Genomic DNA, 23,181 nt, shown 5'->3' on the forward strand with positions numbered 1-23,181 from the left:
GCGTTGCTCACACAAGATTCGAATAATTTGGCTTATTTGTCTTTTTATATCTGCTCATTAGAACATCATATTTAAAGGTGACGTGGATCATTTTGCGCGCCTCTAGTGGCACCAAACGGAACTGCAAAAGTACAGTAAGTACTTTATAGTCTGTGCATATTAAGCAGGGATCAAATAAAGTATTTTAACACTGAAAAAAATGTGTTTCACCTTTAAGTGACATGAACATTTTTGAACAAACTTTTATTAACCGCGATGGCCACCGAGCAATTATAGAGACTGTTTGATGTGATAAAGATTTCAATTTAAACTCTCCTTCTCACCCTTTTTTCTCTGTGGAGCCTTCCTCGGTCCTCTCACAGGCAATCGTGCCTCTGTTCCATGGCGTAATTGCATTGGGTGTTATCGGACACAGATACAGGGGCTCAGTCGAGCGTAGCCTCCAGCTCAGGGGGCAGTGTCAGGCATGGCCCGCGCTGACATCACCCTCCCCCAGGAAGTAGTAGACTTCAGATTATGCATTATTGAATACTAAGGAACAAAGAGGAGCCAAGGCTGATTCAATTTCTCCTATAAATATTTTATCTTTTATTCACCTCTCAACAGATTGCTCCTTTCTGCCTTTAAGCCACTTCATATCTCAGTTTGGTCACAGGTGGCTGCAGGGGTGTCTTATGAAGTTCAGATCATGCAGCGTTGGCAAAGGTCCTGTGCACAAGAGGATATGTTGAGAGGATGAGACTGGGAAGTACATGACACGCGGATGCTGGGGGGAACCAACAGAACCACACAGCATCAGTGTTGCACCACATGTGAAGGAACAGTGGAGATGACAGATTTAAATTCAAAGCATATGTCAAATTGTTATATGGAGAGCGGCAAAAGGCCACGAGCTTCTTCACAATATGGATGAATTTTTCAAATGTTATAAGCGCAACGGTGAATGTAGGCTGCGTTCACATTCATCTGAATGCATTTGAAAAATTTTCTGCAAGTTTTAGCCTACAGTGCCATCCACACAGATGTTTTTTGTTATAGAAATATAGGAATATAGTTTCATAGTTTTGTATGTTTTTAGTTTTTTTTAAGCAAACCAGTGAGTAAAATTGTTAATAAAGGAATTTGAGAAATGTCTAACCTTCATGCCAGGGGCGGACTGGCCATCTGGCATACCGGGCGTTTTCCCGGTGGACCGCTAACTTACCGTAACAGACGCGTTTACCGCTAACGTATGGGGCCATAACGGAGGCGTTGGCTGCTTAGACGGACGTATTATAAATGCAAATGCACGCAACGCGAATGCAAAAGACACATGTGCATGCACGCCCACCCCACCCCCCGTCGACAGATTCGGTGGAGGGCCGATGCGGACTGAAAATGCCAGGGCCGATTTTTCTTCCCAGTCCAGCCCTGCTTCATGCTGTATCATTTTCTTACTTCAACAAAAGCAGACTATGTTAGGTGGGGTCTAGGAGGCCAGAAATATTCTGTAAAATAATATTTTTTTCTGTAAAATGACATTTATGACTGTAAAATTGCATTTTTCCCTGTAATTTGATGGTTTTTGACCGTATTTCAGAATGTAAAAAAATGATATTTTCCGGCAGCTGGGTCGGCAGAAATATACCGTAAAATAAAATAAAAATCCCTGAAAAATGACATGGTTTGACCATGTTTTTCTTGTAAACGTGCTTGTTCTGTAATGTGATGGTTTTTGACAAATCTGTAAAAAAAACCCTGTAAATTCCGTCATTTTTACAGCGTACATTTACTTTCGCCCCCTTTACTTTCATTTTATGGAAAAGATCAGCTTTAACATTGTAGAAAAACTAAACTCTTCCAGGTTTGATATTAAATGATGACAAAATGTTCTTCATTTTTGGCTGAACTGCCACTTTAATCTCTATCACCAAATTCAGAATCATTAAAAGAGATATGAAGACGATTATTCATTAAAGACGACGATTCATTAAAGTTAAATCAGCCTAAAAACCTCTAAATCGGTCTGCAAGATTAAAATGGACTCTTATTAAATCCGGCGGCTTTTAAATCTCTCAGAGCCATTCTGGACTAAAGCTATCTACAACTTTGTTCTCCTTCCCTTTGAGCTTTCTGAAGGTCAGGTTTGTTTGAGATTCTTCTTGCCAGGGAGCTCAAGAGCTCCTCTTCCCCCGTACGCTGTTTCTCTGTTGGCTTTGTGTGATTGGGTCACTTGTTTGATCCTGCATTGATATTCAAAGTACCTTTTGAAAGTAAAGCAATATGCGGCCCTTAAGATGCCATTTTACCCCTTAAATGAGAGATGCTATCAGAGCTCTCATCAGCAGCAGCCCAGCGAGGTCGACTACACACACATTAGATGCTCTCAGGGGGACACGGCTCTCGTAAGGATGACTGTTTTATAGTCTAGCGTTTCAGAAGGCTTTATGTATAAATAATGGTCAATGCTGAAGCTGGAACATGGGACTTTGTGGTGCGTTGGGTAAAAAAGGACATGCCAAAGGTGATAGCTTAATGTTTCCCCTTTGAATTGTCACTGCTGAAGCTGGTGTGTTAACTCTATTTTAATGCAAAACCGTAGCATTGATTTCTGTCTGTTTAATGCAGAGCACTTATGCATTCTATTGACTTTTCAATGGATTATTTTGAGTTTTTTATGAGCGACTTCAGAGCGATCTGTGGAAATGACTGTACTTTACTGTACAACAAATAATGCTCATTAGTATTCCAAATGAATAATTCTCTCTACGTCAGATAAAATATTAATTTGAAGTTTAATTGAAATGTTACATTTTTAATTGCATTATATAAAGTTATACTCATAGGTTCATGTGTTTAGTTATTTTGCCTTCTGAAGTGGCCCAAAACGTAAAATGAAATTTGGTGACCACAACTAACTTGAAATATGATCAAGGTTGAATTCAAGACAGCATGTTAAAAAAAATCTAAGGAAAAACACCAGTAGCTTTATAACTTGATACTAGTTTTTCTCTCCTGCAAAGCTTACGATACACATTTTTTTGTTATACAAGTAATACACTTAATGGTTAAAGGAACAGTTCACCCCAAAATGACAATTCTGTCACCATTTACTCACCCTCTTGTCATTTCAAACCTGTATGACTTTCTTTCTTCTGCAGAACACAAAATAAGATAGTTTGAAGAATGTTGGTAACCAAATAAAGGCGGTACCCATTGGCTTCTATTGTATGGACACAAAAGCAATGCAAGTCAATGGGTAACATTGTTGTTAGGCTAGTAAATGATGACAGAATCTTTCTCTTTTGGGTGAACTATCCATATAAGATGTACAGTGGTTAGGTGTTCATTCTCAATTCGAAATTATATCAAACGGTATTGTTACTTCAAGATCTCTCTACGTACCCCTGGAGGCAGAACAAATAAAAAGGTCATTTATAATTGACATTTATAAAGGAGTTTTGTCATCCTGCTGGAAAATATCCAGTGCTCCTGGAAAAATTTTTGGCATGACAAAAAAACAAAAGCTATGAAAAAACAAAAGGTGCACTTCATGTCCACACAGTTAATGAGAGAGAGAAAAAACACTGTGCATTGCTTCAAAGAAGAATTACTGCAATATTTGATATATAACATCATTAATGAAACATTATTACTAAATTGCCCAGCCAAACCCCCCACGTACAGATGTTTGGGTTGAAAGCAACAGTCAGGCCATCCAAATCAAATCAAAACAAACGGAAAAGGAAAAGAGGGAGTGTGTGTGAGAAACGGTGAGCCGGGTGACCACACAACCATAAATGCTAATTAGTTCATTTAATGGAAGAGCACAATTTAAGCAATTACTAAGCAGGAGACACGCTCATGAATAATCCTGCCGGTGAGGGAGGGAGAGTCCTTCAGAGGTACACAGAAGTCTGTCCTGTTTCTTTTCAAACAGCATTTCACCTTGAATGATCAGACAGAGAACATGCCAGTTTCACGCGGTATAATAAAATAAAAGTAAACAGCATTCACTTCACTGATCAGCAGAAAGTGTGGAAATAATGTGACCATTGTTCAGACTGTTATCTATTGCAGCATCTATACAACATAGTCAGAGGTCAAATGAGATGCAATGTGTAATTTTTTGGAGGATCTGTTGACAGAAATGCAATATAATATACATAACTATGTCTTCAGAGGTGTATAGACGGTTTGAAAGCAATAACATAAACACACGTCGTGGACTGCCCTTCATTTCCTGTATACATTTGCAAATAATAGAGTGCCTGTACATTATTTCTGATAACAAGCAAAAGAAGCCGAGAAGAACCGTTCCTTGGCTAAACTTGTCTCTCCAATATTTAGACTGCGATACCAAGCTCAACCGTTAGATGTCAATGTACCATACGGTTTCTTTAAATGCGTCAAAACTACATCATTCAACAAACGACAGTCCAAGGGCGCGTCCGATAAAACAGTCTATAAAGACCTTACATAATGTGTACATACATAAGCGTTATGTTTTTCTTACATAAGGGCCCCCTTGCATGAAATTCGCCAAGTCTATCTATCTATCTATCTATCTATCTATCTATCTATCTATCTATCTATCTATCTATCTATCTATCTATCTATCTATCTATCTATCTATCTATCTATCTATCTATCTATCTATCTATCTATCTATCTATCTATCTATCTATCTATCTATCTATCTATCTGAAAAAATGTAAAAGTTTTTCAGCTCTTACTATAATTTTTAAGCCTTAAGGATATCAATAAACATTTCTACATTTGCATTTAGAAGATATGCAGAAAACACTCAAACCTTACAGTCTCTCAATTCTGCCAATATGGATCAACGATTTTTATTACATGCCTCTGCGCACTTCAGCTTCTTACTGTAACAAATTCCATGACATGAGGTACTGGCTATTTGCGTAAAAAGAGAAAGAGCCACTAAACATGTCCTGCCCTAACTTTCAGGAAATCACATCAACTCAATGAGCAAAGCTGTGCATTTTATGTAAAGCACTTCAGTAAACACCCCTGCATGATGGTGTAAACAATGATACATGTAAAATATAATATACAAGTAAATAAATACTGCCTCTAAGACAGTGGTTCTCAAACTTTTTCGTTGTAAGGCCCCCTGTTAAGTGCATCGCTTTGCGGCCCCCCATATAAAGACGTATAATCTTAAACTTAGAATTTTAATTAAACCAAAAACATTCAGTTATACAATGCTAAAACCTCAATTCTTTTGGTTGGTGGTGTCATTTTTCTGATGTTTGATTGCATAAAATCTATGATAAATTTCTATATTTCATAAAATGCCACAAAATCTGTGGCCCCCCTGGATCCATCTTGGGGCCCCGGCCCCCAGTTTGAGAACCACTGCTCTAAGATATAGCCTTGTAGAAATGTCAGAGTTGCACAGTTATTTCTAAATTCTTCTGAACATAATCGCAAGGTGATTACCAGCATGTACATGTTAAACAAACAGGCCCCAGTTCAGTTATTGGAGCTGGCGCCTCATTATGAGTGTAATGAAACAAGGCCTGCTAGTCGTGCCTCAGTGGCACACTAAGGAGAAGAGATGTGTCCAGGCCATGTTTCTGTCTGTTGTGTCTAATTAGCGCATTCATTATGCAGGGACCAAAGACAGCATCCATGCCTCCATGAAGAGCGATGTATTACAGTCAAAATGCAAATATTATGTTGTTTCGGCATTTCCACCTGCCTGCCTGTGCAGAAGGTGGTAAACTTCCTCAAAACACAGTAAAGTCTAAGCCCACTAATGAACATTACGCTTCAGTTTTGGTGTTGCTTTAATGACAGCATGCATTCAAGATGCCATGGACTCCAACTGTTTTGTGCAAAACCTGATGATCCATGCGTGATTTCAGAATGTTCCAATTAGCATCTTGTGTGCTTCAATAGAGGCAAAGAAATCTGGTCTGTAAGGATTTAACATGGTCAGTGTCACACGTTTACTTATTTAATAAGCGACCTAAAAATGTACAGTTGGTTGTGCACTATTTCTAAGTTTGATTACTTAAAGGGATAATTCACCAAAAAATGAAAATTCTGTCATGAATTACTCACTCTCTAGTTGTTCCAAACCTGTATACATTTCTTTGTTTGGCTGAACACAGAGAAAGGTATTTGGACGAATGCTTGTAACCAAACAGTTCTATTGACCACCATAGTAGGAAAAATGACAATGGTAGTCAAAAGTGCCCCACAACTGTTTTTCTTTCCTACATTCTTCAAAATATCTTCTTTTGTGTTCAACACAACAAAGAAAATTATAAAGTAAAGTTTACCTACTATGTAGTCAAGGGGATCCGGGATTAACCCTTTAAATATATACAGATAAAAATAGCAGATAAATAAACATATTATCTTTTGACTATTTTCACTGACATCAAAAGATTAAATAAAAATAATGGAAAATTTGCTTCAGTCTCCTGTGTATCTCAGCTATTTGTCTTGAGAAAGACCCCAAAATCTCACAAATGTATCCATTAGTTCTCAATAATGTCACTGTCACAAACTGAGCTCAAATTTGACAAGTATGCAATCATAAGATTTCAAAATGAACTCAAATATCTCTCAAATTTGACCAAATCCAGATTATTTTACTTTATGATAATAACATTTCTTCGTTTAAAGTTTGTGCCAAAATTGTATTACTTGAATTATTAAAATATTCAATCTCATATTTTTAATCTGGTTAAAACTCTGGTAACTCGTAGCCCGTAAAATGAACTTAAGTAAAACAAAAACGAATATGCACTACAGTATATAGTTTTATGTGTAGGCTACATTCTGTTAAGGACATGATAACAGCAACGGCGCACAGCAGTGATGACCACACACATCTCCCCACAAATCCACTGGTCCATATCATAGGATTTTCTGGTACCGTTGGGGAACTTGTTATTTTTGCGGCTCCAAAGATTAGAGACTGCACAGACTGCATGACTGCTTGGAGCTTTCCATTCACACCCCATTACTTACATGCCTACACCCCTGCCTGACCACTCTGACCCGTTTCTTCGCTTTGGCTTCCCGTATCCTCACATTGAGAGAACAAACTCACTCATCCAGATTATAGAGGCTCTCTGTTCCCAACAGTGGAACAAACTCGCAGCCTTCAGTAGTTGTTAAGGCCAATACCCCACAGTATGTCACCGCATCCTGAAACAAGCGACTCGACATCTCTAGGCCTGTTTCACATTGTCCGCATAAGAGAGCTCATTCCTGAAAACCGTAGATATACAGTGAGTGTGAATGTGACCCCATCGTTGCGAATTATTCTAAACAACATATTAGCATCTATTGAGTAAGTCAGGATTCAAAATGTCATACAGTACATGGGTACATCAACCAGTGACTTAATAGTGAGACTCCAGTCTATTTCCATCCTGTCCAAATGTCTTTCCAACAGAAGTCTTGGAATTGACTCTGACCCAGTTTGTGAATGCAATTTTGTTTCATAACATGCCTCAAAACGACTAAAAACATCCTAATCTGTCTTTCCCAACGTCAACACGTTACCACACCTGACTGCATCTGACCCAACAGCAGCCAGATGTGTCACACACTTTCAAACCTACTTTGTTCCACCACAATTCACATTTCTTCAACAGTGCTCCTATTTCAGACCACAACTTTCTATCTCTCCCAAATTCACTTCTACATTTCCATTTAAAAATGCACGTGTCCAATGGAGCGAGAGATAACGCATCAATCATAGACTGGCTGGGAATAAGCCTCCCCTTCCACCTGCCAACCAATGGAATGACGGCTTGCCATCTCCCGAGAGTCTGCTTCAGCAAACCTTTCAGACAGAGCGAACCGCCCACAGGGTGACAAATCTTGCATTCTCTGAGCCCCGTGGAGTCTGTCTGATGTATGTCTGATAGCGAAACATTCTAGCTTTGTGCCTCATAAGCGATTGATGCATGCAGAGCTAAGAATCCACATGCTAATGGAAAAGGATTTAACATTTGTGTGCTGGAATTTCGGAAGCGTGTGGTGCTAAATGAAGCAACAGTGGGGTCCAAAGGATGCAAATTATATTTTAAACAATTTGAATGAAAAGTTGCATTGACTTACATTGGCATAAAACGGTAATATTTGGTATGCCACTTTTGCACTTGAGCTGGCATGGAAGTTTGTGCAAGGCCTGATGATGCGTGATCCCAGCATGATATGAATACGTTGCATCACGTGTCCATCATCAGAAGCAGACAAACCTTACCTTTTTACAAAAAAGTGAACATGGCCAATGTCACAAACTTTCTGATTAGTGAACTACAAAACGGCACCAACATTACTTTAGGTTTATAAAATCATAAAACTTATTTAAAAACTAGTTTATTTCCAAGTTTAAATTAGATTTTCAAAATGGCCTCAGAAGTTTGGAACCCTTTGTATTTACAGTACTGCTGAACCAAATAGAGCTGATAAATATTAATAAAAGAAAGTGTAAAAGCATGCATTATCATAATGTGTTTGCGGTGTCAATGCATTTGCTGTCAAATGCAGCTTATTTGAGGATGCATTTGAATTTCTATACTGCTTGAGGTTAAATGTTCTGCAGAATTTAAAAATCATTCAGCACCTACTGAAGCCGACATAAATATTCAGAGCGAAACAAATGGCTTGCTATCACGCCACGAATCTTAAAATCACTTGCTTGTTTTTAGAAACCTCTCAGAAACCGCGTTTGACTTTCATATGTATTATCAAGACGTCCTAATCTAACTGCATCCATATTAACGCTGTATTTAGCATAATTTATAAAGAAATCATCTTTACATCTCATTCAACATCCGTAAATAGTCATCTCATTTCTAAACGCATTTTAGCATTTACTTCCTATAATGTGATCAGAAGAATCATGGCTTTCATACTGGCTTTCTTTTCGCCCTTTTCACTCTTCCAATTATGAAATTAAAATGGCTGATTTACATTAATGGTCCCTACAATTTTAGCACAAGGCATGCTGAGCGCTTGGTAGGGCTGGCCTACTTGAAAAATCTCTTTATTAAGTTGTCAAATTTTTAGCTGGAAATATTATGTCTGGATAAAGAGACAAATAAAGGAAAATCCATGGATTTATCAGATAATTAATGTGCTCCATACCACACGCTGTGCATGAAAGCTCGGGGGGAATTAGTTCCCTCGGAGGAAGCATCATACACCTTGCTTCAAAGATTCCACTATGTAAAACACAGCTGCGTTGATGTAAAGCATTATGTGTTGGGTGTAACTAGTTACTAAGTAATTAGTTACTGTAATTTAATTACTTTCCCCTTGAAAAAGTAAAGTAAGGGATTACTCTTATTTTTTCTGTAATTTAATTAGTTACTTCTGATGTAATTAAACTAAATACTTTGTGTAATATATGTGTGTGCAATAGTGGAATTGACATCAAAATTCAAAGTATAACTTTAAAATCTGTGCTTTAATGTATAATTCTCACATTTGTAATTAATAATACTACTTTATGTAGTTTAATATTATTTATTTGAATGAATTAAAAGAGGCGTTTCATGTCTATGCTTGAATCACTTAACTAATCAAGGTTGATGTACAATATAGAAAGTAATTAGTAATAAGTAATTAAATACTTTTTGAAGAGAGTAATTTGTACAGTAATCTAATTACATTATCGAATATGTAATTAGTAACTAGTAATTAATTACTTTTTCAGAGTAACTTACCCAACACTGATGTGGTCGCAAGGTTGTCTGAAATGACAAACTATAACAAACTGTATATATATATATATATATATATATATATATATATAATATAATCCATTTCACATCATCTATATGATCAATTCTGGACCTGTGAATGAACTGTATTCCCTGTAGTGTTGCAGGGTAATTGCAATGTCATGGTCATGGGTTTAAATCCCAGGGAACACACGTTGGTTTTATACCATCATTGTTAACATCTGGCCTTCTCTGTCTACTCTTCCAGCGAGCTGTAAATTGTGCCTTGGACTGAAATAAAACTCGTGGAGATATTTCCATCAGAGAAATCTGTGCTGAAGTAATGAGGCGGGCAGAATGGGATCTGCCTGTAGCAGTGGTGGAGAGGTGAGGAAGTCGAGTGCTAACAGAGCATCGTGCCCTGAGTCTAGAGAAGACTTTGCCGAGTAGAATGTGGATTAGTTTAAGGATTTATGTCTTCGGTTTTCTACCTTTGATGCTTTGTTTAGTTTCTAAATTTGTCCCGTCTCCTGTTGACGAACGGAGATGCAATGCTCTGGGTAGTGTTGCTTTCGTCAACGAAAATTATGACGAAATATGGTCGTCAACGAACCTTTATCACGTGACGAAAACGAAACGAGACGAGACGCAACGTAAATGCTGGTCATCTGACGATGACTATAATTAAATGTACAATGCAATATCGTTGACGAATAAAAACGAGACTAAATGTGGTTTACAAAATAAAAACTATGCTAAAATGTCTCTTCATTGTCGTTGACCAAAACGAGACGAGACGAAATGTTATAACGTTATTTCGTCTGATGCGGAATCCTGTTAGTTAAATGTCGTCTGGCTGTTCTGCGTGTCTGAATGAATTATGTGCACAGTCTAACATACAACACGAGTGATGGTCGAGGATTTATCTGCGTCTGCACTGTATGAGGATATGAACACAAGAACTTCATCTCCACAGTTGCTCTGAGTTTATTTTACGAGCGTTTACTGTTTGAGTGAAGCTATCGGCAAACACAAAAACTCAAGCGTCTAACCAAAGACCCGTCAAAATAAAAGTCCCGTTAAATTGAACACTCCGACAAAAAATACTTTAGTGAACTATAATAACTTTAAACCTCTCTAGCTCCAGTGCTATGTGCAAAAAAAAGTCTGCATTAATTTACTGCATTCTGTATGCTACTACAGGGCACTGAGGGCACTTACTCTTCTCCCGTTGGTTCTTTGCAATGCTGGCAAATGTAACCTTACAGTTGACTTGCCAAATCACTTCCATTTGTTTTATTAATAAAGGATATTGGAAGTAAAATCAGTCTGGGTTATGACAAATGCTACACACAGCGAGAAAAAGAAAATTTGTATAGGAAAAAGATGCATCGAGAATTGTTTTATCATCACATTCGCCCTCTGAATCGTAATCGAATCGCATCGTGACGTGCCTAGAGATTCCCACCCCTACCGATGGCCGTAAATTCAAATCAGACGTCTTCCGTGTCTGGAATAAGATAACCTTGTTTGAAATGGGTTTGGCTAAAATAAAATTTTGGTTTCGTCTATACTACTAGGTACTTATACTGACTGGGTTACATAGAATTGCATTACTAAAAAGAGACTAAAATACAATTTTCATTGACTAAAACTAGACTAAAATGTCATCAGTTTTCGTCGACTAAAACTAGACGAAAATAGTCATGGATAATTCTGACTAAAATAAGACTAAAATGCTCAGACTTTTAGTCGACTGAAACTTGACTAGACTAAAAAGTGTATGAACGTGACTAAAACTAATAAAAACTAAAATGACAGCTTGACACAAAGACTAGACTAAAACTAAAATTAAAACAGGCCGCCAAAAACAACACTAGCTCTGGGTGACTTTGCAATGCATTGTGGGAACTCATCACTAAGGGAACGATGAAATGCAGCGTCCTCATTTGCATTTCTAATGGGAAACTCTAAAAATGACCGTCTCGTTCCGATAAATGGAAACAGCTGACTGAACTCATCCGACAGAAACTGTCTTTCCTTTCCATCACTCTCTCCAGACTTGAAGCGTTTATGTTCTGTAGCTAATAATAAGCACGCGATGCTGGCTAACCTGTTTCTTTGCTTCACGTGAACTCAATTTACTTTTTCTGCACATGCGGATGGTTTTCATTTGAACTGCTGGTTGATTCTGAATCATAAATTTCACGGAAGCGTTACAAACTTGACATTTTGACGAGTTTTACATAATCCTCGCAAGGATACGGCACAAGTCTGAAATGAAGACATCTAAGAAGCCTGCAGCTTTAGACGACTCTCACTAAGTGGTGAAAAGGCGTTCTACCAAGGGTAAGGTTCGATACTCCAGACAAAAGATAAGCCATATAAGGCTCGGAGAGGCAATGGGCCACCGACTGTAGATTAATGACTGCCTATTTAAACTATTGGAATATACTAGGAAGCAGGAAAAAATCACTTAAAGTATCGATGACATGTTCAAGCTATACATTAAGCAGCGTAATATGAGTGTATATTGCGTGATAAGGAAAATGGTTGACATCATAATAATATTCCCAATGAAATTAAAGCGCGGGCACAGAATATAGGTCCACCTTACATCACCAACGTCCACACATTTCTGCCCAACACCCTGTGTTTGTGGACACAATGTACGTCACATATGTTCCAGAATGAAGAGTGACGTCTAAATCACATTTTCACATGAACAAACCCATATTAACAATGTTTGTAAAGTGTAAAGCTACATTCATCATAAGCATAAACATAACATTTTTGCTGTTATTTATCTATGGATCGAGCGAGTTAGACGTTTTCTGACAAACTCCACTCCAGTCAAATTTCATGTTTATCCTCAATATGTAATCAGAATTTGCTTGGCTGACTTGTATGAATAGCAAGGCTGATTGAAGGCAGGTATGGCAGGTTCAGCGTCTCATTGGCTTACCATGAATTGTCATAATCATCTGTAACGACATTCTCTGAGTGCCATAAATGACAAGGCGATACGCAACAGCTACGAACATGACGTTGCGGTAATATGAAAATTGTCAGCTGAAATTGGCGTCACGCAATTACAGCGAGGTAAACAACCACTAAATCCCGCCTGCGGTAAATTGGAGCAAACGAGTGCAGACTTTGAAATATGGTGCCGGTTTCACAGGATGATGTTTTGTTAAAAAATCACTCTCACGTACCTTCTCTGGATCGGTTCCACGCTACAAGATCAGCAGATTCTGTGGCCATCTTTAAGAATGGTCTGAAAACACATCTCTTCCTTCAACACCTGACCGATCAGATCAGACTTCTGTTTCTTTTCTACTCTTTCTATCCAAAAAAAACCCTTAGCTTTGTGTAGTAGGCTATATGAGACCAGTTCTATTGCACTTCTTCTTTTTGTTGTCCTCATGTTGTTCCAATTGCTTCCATTGTTTACCTCATTTGCAAGTCGCTTTAGAAAAAAGCGTCTGCTAAACGACTAAATGTAAATGTAAAACACATTTTGTGTGCCCTACTAAAAACAGTTCTATTGATCTGTTAGTTGAATTCCCAGACTGAACAGTTTTGGTATGTTTGACTGCTTTGCTGTAGAAATAGAGATAGCAATGCAAAAGTCAAGGGTTTGAATCCCCAGGAATGTGTGTGCCAATAAAATGCTCTGTAATTCACTTTAGATAAAAGTATACACTAAAAAGCATATACTGTACATACAGAAATCTTGACATCATATCGTTCCAGTAGTAGATCAAAAGTATTGCCGGAAAAGTGTCGGTTACTGACACAGAAGATGTCTTCAAACTCTTCCCTCCTGGGGGTTGTTATCACGGTTTCAAATGTCTTTTTACCTCTATTTCAAGTACAGTTAGAAGCGATACTGATACTACCGATACGAGCGGTAAAAGAAAGTTCTACTGCTGACAGTCTCTACCGCATCATACACTGTTTGAAAGCTTATCTATGCATATATGCTTTTCATTGAGGCTTTGGTTAGGCCTTATCAAAATTGAAGAGATCTGTGTAAAGAATCCTTGTGTGAAGAAATGCACCAGAAATACCTTGACACATTGACACGACTAAGAATTATAAAAGAAAAACTTGTTTGAATTATAATACTTTTGTATAGTTAATCATTTTAAACTGTGTGTTGGCAGCAGTGGTCCAGTGGAATGTGCGCTGACATTAGTGGCTAATTTGTATGAAGTCCAACTGTATGTATCACACAAAATAACGAACAATTAGTAGTCCCCTAACCCCACCCTTAAACCTCCGGTCTTAAAAATAAAGGTGCTTAAAAGGTTCTTCACAGCAACCGTTTTTGGTTCCACGTAAAACCATTCAGTCAAAGGTTCTTAAAAGTACCATCTCTTACCTTTTAATAATCTGAAAAACCTTTATTCGCCACAAAGAACCTTTTGTAAAACAGAAAAGTTCTTCAGATGTTAAAGGTTCTTTACGGAACCATCAAATTCGCCACCTCATGAAATAGTAATGAATTTCTATGAGAATCCCATGCCACTTCCTGTCACTCTACACTGCAAGCAGTTGCAGAAATTTGATTAATTAATGATATTCATACAAACAGCAGAGCACAAACAGATAGCAACTTGTTTCACTTGAATCTGGTTAGTCTTCCATCATTGTCTGACCTGGACCTTGCTATCAACTGTCTGTCTCAGACTCCTTCTACTGCAAACTTATTTTCTCTGCTCACTGATTCTGCTGAACTGCTTCTTAGGAACGGAGCAAAACACCTGAGCCCACATCAAACACTAAAATCCTCCTAACACCAGGTCTCATGGAGACACAGATCAAAGTCATTTTAAAGTTCAGGATTTTTTGCGAATTCAGGATAAGCGCCATTATATAGCATAGACAATATCATTACAGCATTCATAAAACAGCACCAAAGTTGGCTTAGTCCATGAGTAATGGACAAACCTCATTACTCAAAATGACATCAGGGCTTAGAACATTTACATACATGATTTTGGAAAATGCTTTTATGCAAAGTCACTTATAGTGCATTCAGGGATTTACATTTAATACACGCATTCCCTGGGAATAAAATCCATGACATTGGCATCACTGGCATCATGGTCTACTAGAAATATGTCTTTTTTTGGAAGAAACTGACATGACATTTAAAAATAAATTGAGAGGAACAGGGGACATATACACCACATTTATAAAAACACTGTCAACACTCTGCAATTCAACTTTCTACAAATTCAATGTAAAACAAATATGGCACTATACAAATGTTGTCATTATACAACTGGCGCCATTATATAATATGCCATGATGTCACAACAAATTTCACATCTTATAATCACAGAGTGAAACCTTTACAGTGGAAGTAAATATGGATGTCAGCCATTTTCTCCAGGAAATTAACCAAGCAGTTTATATCAGATCACAGTATCAGTCTCTGTGTTAAACCACATTATGCTTAATTAATCAAAAGAGCTCAAGGGCAATTCTCTCACGTAGTGTGAATCTAAGACAGCTACTTCAATTTTTAACATGTTGTGATCGCAGTAGAAAATCTGAAGACCCCAAGGCACTTAAAATTGCATGAGCGGAAAAAAAAACACTGGAGCGCAGAGTTGAGCTGCAAGCATTTAAAAAAACAAACATGTCAAATGTAGGAATTCTTGATGATGTCTGTTTAATGGGAGAAACTGATTGATGTGAACACAAATCTAAAGTGACTTCCTCTTCTAAGCCTTATCCGCTGCTATCTGAAACAAACTTTCCAGTTGTGATGCAAAGTGAACACAGATGTCATGTGTACAAATGCTGTTAATATGACGGAATAACATTCCAATAATATTCCAGTCAGGACATAAATCTCACTCCTGGGATGTTTGTTCATTCCTAAATCCTTTAAAGGAGTAGTAAACTTCAAAATACGCCCCCATTGACTTGACATACTATGGAAAGTCAATGGGGGCTTATTTTAAAGTGAACAACTCCTTGAAATCCAGACAACAAACTTACCGATATGAAAGTGAAAAGTGAAAGTGACCTGTTAGTCAGATATGGTGACCCATACCCAAAATGTGACCTCTGCATTTAACCCATCCAGAGAGTAGTGAACACACGCACAGCAAGTAGTGAACACACGTACACCCGGAGCAGTGGGCAGCTATCACTGCAGCACTCGGGGAGCAGGTGGGGGTGGGGTGCCTTGCTCAGTCGTTACCCGCCGGCCCTGGGAATCGAACCGGCAACCTTCTGGTCATGAGTCCGACTCCCTAACCATTAGGCCACGACTGCCTAAAGGGTTGCACGAACATTAATGCTCTGACGTGACATATAAAGCCTGATGTCGACTAGTCGCGGGTCATGTGATTTTGACACTGTACCTTTAAGAAGACGGCTGACTGTTCCAAGAGACCTGCGCCCAGGACGGATGTCATTCCCACCCGCTTCAGCGGAATTCTGTCACACTCCCAGCAATAATACAGTATATGTTATCTTCTCCTGCTTCCGTACGCATCATTCAGTGCGCTGTGCTTCTACACTTAGATCTTTTAATATTGTAGGCTATTTTTGTGCACTTGTTCCCCATTTAATAAAACATGAAAGAAACAGAACAATTAAAAATGTTTCTCATATTGGCTGCTGTGTCACTGAGATGCTGCGTTTGTAAGTCCGCTCTGATAAAGCGTCTGCTGCATTAGGCTAATAAATATATTGACGTTGTTCTATTGTCACAAACAAACTCGACACATTTTTCTGTTGTTTCATCTATTAGTGCACATGACTTGTTGACACTTTCAGTTGACTTGTTGACTCATGCCGTTCCAAACCTTCTGCGGAACACAAAAGAAGATATTTTGAGAAATGCCTTAGTGGTTTTGTTCCATATAATAGAAGTCAATGGGGGCCAATGTAATTTAGTTACCAACGTTCTTCAAAAAATATTCTGCAGAAAAAATAGTCAAACAGGTTTGGAATAACATGAGGGAAAACAAATGAATTGTAATTTTTGGATGAACTTTTTAATACGCACACACATCATTCATTCATCCTCAGTTTATACCAACTCTTCATTGCCAAAATTAAAATGATAAAAAAGTCAATACACTGTAGTTAATGTATGGGGAATGTCCACACAAGGTTGACTGCTCTCTAGCTGCATTGAGAATTCACATTGTGGGAATGGTTTGCTGTCTCCCGCTGACTTAGAGTTTATGAAGACCCTTTATATCCCCCTCGAGGCCACAGCATCCATCAGACGCAGTGTGTGGGGGCCCGCAGGGTGCGTGATTGAGCTCTCCGTGACTCAGGACAGACAGCAAGCTCAGAGGTTCTTTTGTCCCCGAACACCTCACAGGCAGGCAGGGCACAGGTTAATGAAAAACACCAGCTTCGTCCCCACAGAGCACCTGACAGTTTGAGGAATGCTGGAGTGGAGGACTTATAGGGCTATAGAATCAAGAAGGGCTAATCAAAAAGTCAAGAATCTATACTATACTTACACTGGAAGTTTACAGCTAACTAAAATATATTTAGCATTCAGGCCTGCTTTGCCAGGCTTCACAATTCTGACAGGCGACTGGGTGAAACAAAAATTAGTTTGGATTTTTGGGAAGTCTCATAAAAAATGAATAAATTGATGAAATCAAACAACAATATCTAGTTTTTAATAAGATTTACTTCACATAAATATTTAACTATTTAAAGCTGTCAAACGATTAATCGCAACTAATCTAAAACTAAACCAGAATAAAAGTTTGTGCTTACATAATATATGTCTGTGTACTGTGCATATTAATTTGGTATTCATAAACATCTACACATACATGCATATATTTAAGAAAAATATAAATGAATCAAAAAATTATAAAAAGTCATATATATTTTCAATTATTGGTAAATATAAATAAATACATCTTAATACTTCCTAAATATATATATACATGTATGTCTGTGTTTTTATATTTTACAAAACATAATAATATGCACAGTACACAGACATCTATTATGTAAATAACAACTTTTATTCTGGATGCGATTAATCGTGATTAATCGTGATTAATCGTTTGACAGCCCTAATTTAAAGCGATAGTGAAAATAAAATAAGAATTCTATTATAATTTATTCATCACTATTTCTAAAAATATTTTAAGGAATGTCACAATGATTTTGAGCCCATACAATGGAAGGTAATGTTGTTTGGTTACCAACGTTCTTGAAAATATCATTTTTTTATTTGTATGTCAAAAAGAGCACAAGCTGGAGCTCACATGCTCCTACATGTGACTGTGTGTTTAGCGATATCATAATAGTCAAGTACAAAGTCAGAACCTAAATTCTTTTAATTCTTCCTCCAACAATTCTCACATGATATCTACTCTGTTGTTCACTATGAACCAATAGAGATATGCCACATATTGTCTACATTTTTTACAGACCACACTTCATCTTAGTGCAAACAGTCGTCTCAAGGATCAGCTTTTAAAACTAAATCAGATTTGTGTGCAGTGTGAACAAAGCCTCAGAAACAGATGTGAACTCACAAAGACATTTTATCCGAACGCTGAAACATCCTACAGACGCCCATTGACAGGGACGCATTCAGAGCACAAAAACTGAAATAAATCTTCCATCAAAGTGTGTGGAAATGAACAGTCGCAGAGAAAAGAGCGAGGCAGTGAGAAAGAAAGTCGGGCAGATGTAATCGTTATTCAAAACAGCAATGACAGAATGTTGGGAAACATTGCTTTTAAGAGTAACACAGCACAAAATTGCATCACTCATTTAAAATACAGTACATCTAATTAAATGTCTTTCCTACATATGGAAAATAACACATTGAGTTTTTCCTCAGCTGAATGAGATTATGTCTCATCTAGAAGGATGTAGAATTCACTGAAGCACTCCTCTTTGCCAACAGTAGTTTGACATTTTGAAAAAATAAATCTCAGGTTGAGCTAAAAAACCTTTTAGACACTTTCCAATCTAATTCAATTACCAATTTTGCTTTTAAGAGTTTTGCATGTCTGCAAAGCATCTTTACATGCATATAGAAATACGGTATATAGAAAATATAGAAAACAGTAAATGGCAATAATAAAAATAGTAAACATTGTACTAATGTAATTTTCTCAATATATTGTTCTTTATCCAAGTTTGTATCTGGAATTTTCTATTTGTACTACTAATAAGCTGTCTGTGCATATCATTTTTCTTTATGGGATTATTAATAATTAATAATATTTACTGTAAATTAACTGTCTATTAGATTGTAAACCGTTTCTATGTAGAAAGATGAGTTGATGACAACTACATCAAACTGAAACCTGAAATTAGATGGACAGGTATCAGAAATACCTTTCATCTCATCTGAAGACTCGTGCTGATCATGTTATTAGACAAAGTCATTAATTATTTTCAGTACAACACGATTCCCAATACATACTGATATAACTGCAATGTACAATGTAAGTACTGTATATACCCACTCTTTCACAAGAGTTAATCAATCATACAAAACTTTTGGAAAAAAACTAGAAAACATTTGTTTTAACAATTAACCTGCATAATATGGTGTAAACTTTCAGGTAGTTCATTTACTCATCAAAAAATGAATCTCATTACCTACTATGCATTACTTGAAACCTTTACCCCAATACTGTATAGTTTTAACCTTCTTGAGGTGATGTTTCAGCATGCTTAGCATCCTTGTCTTGCCATCTTCATGGGCATTTGTGTATTCACTTTCACTTTTGGTTAAGCACTATTTTATTATACATGGTGATGTGAAGTATCCAGAAACACCCCGACAGTCCCAGAGGGTCCTGTAAGAGACTAATCAATCAGCAGCTCTTTCTGCCCAATCATTCTGTAGCTCTTTAGTGATCCGTCAAAGCAGCTCTCTATTGGTCAATACGATTGGGAGTGATGAACACTCCCCGGTCCCAACAGAGGAAGACTAAAATGATCACAGAGAGATTAATTGGACACCTTTCTCTGCACAACTTGATTTCTTTTTAATTATTCAGTTTGGCCGCTGAGATCTGCTCTACATGTATCAATGTCTAATGTATTGAGTTCCAAAATCGCCCAGAGTATTCAAAGTGAATTTTAAAAGCACTTATTTACGCTGAGCTTTGCAACAAAAACAAAATAGAAAGCAAGGTATGACAACTGGCCAATCTGAAGCATTAGAATGTCTTAAATGTTTAATACTGTGTTCTTCATTCTGTTGAAATATAAAGCAGTTATTTGACACAACTGCATAACAGTAGACGTATTCAGACCGTTTTCCTAGCCGGCCAAAGGCTCAAAATCACCCAACCACCTTGTAAAGCGGAAGGACATCAAACTACTCGATCTTCAAAGTTTTAAAATTTACGGCTCCGGTGTGACCCCCTGGGTGCTGCAACCAATGACACGGTTGTATGTTGAGTACATCCCTCTGAGAGATTCTTACATGCGCAATATCTCAATTTCACTCGCTCCTGGTCAGTGATGCTCAGCCAGGCAAAGCACAGCGATCAATAGAAGCGGAGCAACTCAAATTGCCGGCAGTGTAAACCGACCACAAGATTTATTTGGTTAATTAGTTTGATCCTCAAACGTACAAGCACAATAAAAATGCCAAGGCCCACCACATCGTTCTCCTTTTCTCCCCTCACACCCAAGCACTTAAATATACACTCAACCTCCGCACAACCAGATTATGAGACGATGAAGATTACACTTTATTATACGATGTCTAGAAAACTGGTTTCTGATTTTTTAATTAACAGTACTTTATATTTAATATCAATATATACTGTATACACAACCTGACATCAGCTAATTTGTGCCATCTTGAAAATCATATCGTTCGATAGCTACGAGCCATATTCAGAATAATCTTAGAGGGCTTCAGTATTCATTTTAATATTTATGTTGAGCATAAAACGTTAGATACATGACTAGAAGCTCATGAGTCATCAATTAAAGTTCCAGTGTATGAACTTTAGCGGCATCTAGTGGTGAGGTTGCGAATTGCAACCAAAGGCTCACTCCACCCCCCTTCCTTTCAAAGCACTACGGTGGCTGACACAGAACTAAGATATTGTCACGTTTTTGCTTCTTTGCTGAAGGAGATTACATATTTACGAAACGCGCTCTGTAGAGCAGTTTGTCCGTTTAGGGCTACTTTAGAAACAACATGGCGAATTCCATGCATGGGGAGCCACGGTGTGAAGATAGAGTATCTTTAAAGTATAGATTATGCAATATGCAATATGTGAGACAGTAATACAGTCAGCCAGTCATTAACCAAATAAAGACCCTCCGGGGTTGGATCGACGGATGCCAGTAATATAATTGTGTGGTAATTGTGGCCATGACCTAGACGTGGCAATGCAATCATTGCTCATATATGGAAAAGTGACAGTGGCCCCGGGCTCCGGGCTCCCACAGAATGAGTGCTGAACATTAGAAGTGGCAACCACTGTCTCTTACACTCCCAGCTGTTTTTCTATACAATTCATCACAGCTGATGGTGATTAGATGCAAGTGGCTGTTGCATAACCTGCTTGGAAAGAGACGCACAGCTCTGCTCATGTCCTGTTGATAAGGCTCATTGTGGCAAAACAAATGAACGCCTACAGAAGAAGCGTCGAGAGGCTGTCTAGGAAGAGAAAACGCAGGCAACTCTAGGACCATAACGTCAACATGATGGGATGCAACGCTGACGAAAATGGCTGAGCAGGACTGTGCTGTAGGGAGTGGTTGACAAAGAACAAGTTTGATTGGTTGGGGTTGGTCTTAATCTCAGGGATGAGTGTCAGTGCTTGCTAACAGGGCCTGTTAGATGAACTTTCTATTAAAAGTAGAGAAAGCATTTGTGACGAGGCCGGTTCATGGGAAGATCAAAACAGATGACAGAATGTCCGATCAATCAAACAAGCAAGAAATCTAAGACGACGGTGGAAGTCTGGGATCCAAAACATGGAACAATACAGATTTTTTTATTTTAATCTTTTAAATAGAAAATACAAAGAATGTTATGGACATATATCAAATAAAAATGATCCGAGGTAAGAACTTTATACGATTGGATGAGCTTGGTCAAATCATGGATTGTGGATTCCATGGTAGCTGGAGTATAGGGCTGACTAATCGTTTTTTAATCATGATAATGATTTCCGTCCTCCCACGATTAATAAGGTATAATTATCACAATATTAGTGTGTTAATAGCAAGCACAAAACAATATCATGATAAGAGTGTACTTTGAAATACAGTATCGCACAACTTCAGAAGACGCAGAATTATATTACTTGGCTGTAATTGCAACGCATACACTGAAGTAAAATGAAAAAGTAAATAATTGTGTCGCCACCGTTAGCCCTGTGATTAGTGTCATGGCTCTGCTTCATTTAGTCATGTTTTTCTTGGTCCTGTAGCAGAGCCATGACAAAGTCTTTGGTTATGTGTGGAGAGAGTCTTTTTGACCCTTTCGGTCTTCGATACTCTCTCCGGTCTTTGTCTGCTTTCCCGCCCTTTTGTATCCCTCGTTATTGCTTGTTGATTAGTTCATGTCTCACACCTGTTCCCTCTTGATTTCCTCTCCTTTATAATACCCTCATGTTCATTGTCTTGTTGCTCGGTCATTGTATTCAGTGCGTCTTGTGATCGTCCAGTGTACCCCTGTTCTTGTGTTAATCCCCGCTGCCTGCAATTGGGTTCTTCCCCTGGATTTCATGACAATTAGTGCGTCGACATAGCAGCAGTGCTCACGGCGACCCGAGTTCCTTTCCTGTCTCGGTGGTCCTCTGCCGATCTTTCTCTCTTATCTCCGCCCAACGGTCTCAGCTTTGTACCGTACTGCCCTATTACAGGCATAAAATCCCCTAGAATATAAAAAACAACAATATTGTGCAGTCCTACTTGAAGCAAAATACCATGTACTAAGATCAAATTATTTCAAAACTATTTGAACACTGCAGAAAAGTGGCGTGAAGTAAAACATCCCAGTTTTGTTATACTCAATATTGGCACTTCCAAGATATTGGAAGAGACTGATATTTATGAAACTGGAAGTCAAATTAGAGTGCTGGAACCGAAAATTGCGCTAAGTACTTTTGTACAACAACGATCATTTTTTTGTACTTCTTTTCACGGCGTCTCAAAATAGCAAAATGATCTGAGTGCACTTAGATCACTTACTGTAGTACACTTTCCCTTAAGAAGTACTAAAATCTCGTTGTATATTAAGTACAAAGTAAAAACAGAGCACTTCAAGTACATTTAAGTATATTATAATGCACATTTTTTCACGTGGAAGAGCAAAGCAAAAAATATTTCTTAACCTGAAATCAGCATCAACTACAGGTTCAGGCTACAGGCTTGAGGTACAAGAGACAGCTGACAGTTGCTTGGTCAACAGATTGTTGATCTTTGAGGCCTGAGGCATCTGTGTGACCTCAGCAGGTCAAATGGAGAAGCATTA

This window comes from Triplophysa rosa, linkage group LG8 (assembly GCF_024868665.1).
Source record: "Triplophysa rosa linkage group LG8, Trosa_1v2, whole genome shotgun sequence".
Classification (NCBI taxonomy): Eukaryota; Metazoa; Chordata; class Actinopteri; order Cypriniformes; family Nemacheilidae; genus Triplophysa; species Triplophysa rosa.